This window comes from Papaver somniferum, chromosome 4 (assembly GCF_003573695.1).
Source record: "Papaver somniferum cultivar HN1 chromosome 4, ASM357369v1, whole genome shotgun sequence".
Classification (NCBI taxonomy): domain Eukaryota; kingdom Viridiplantae; phylum Streptophyta; class Magnoliopsida; order Ranunculales; family Papaveraceae; genus Papaver; species Papaver somniferum.
This window is the reverse complement of record NC_039361.1, coordinates 115494312-115494770: the sequence shown is the minus strand read 5'-3', so window position 1 is coordinate 115494770 and position 459 is coordinate 115494312.

Genomic DNA, 459 nt, shown 5'->3' with positions numbered 1-459 from the left:
CCCGCTGATGTCATATTAGGGACGAAGATTAGAAAAACTTCTAATGGATATAGTCTGAGTCAGTCTCATTATGTTGAATCCATACTTAAAAAATATAATCAGTTTGATTGTAAACCTGTTTGCACTCCATATGATTCTTCTTGCAAACTCATGAAGAATAAGGGTGTAGGTGTTAACCAACTTGAATACTCGAGAGTCATAGGAAGTCTGATGTATTTGATGAATTGTACGAGACCAGACATTGCTTATGTTGTGAGTAGGTTAAGCAAGTATACTTGTAATCCAGGGCGGAAACATTGGGATGCACTTATTAGAGTGCTAAAGTACTTGAAGTACACAATGACCTTTTGTTTGAATTACGAAGGGTATCCGGCCGTCCTTGAGGGATTTTGCGATGCAAACTGGATAGTAGACTCAGAGGAGTCTAAGTCTACGAGTGGATATGTATTCACTCTAGCA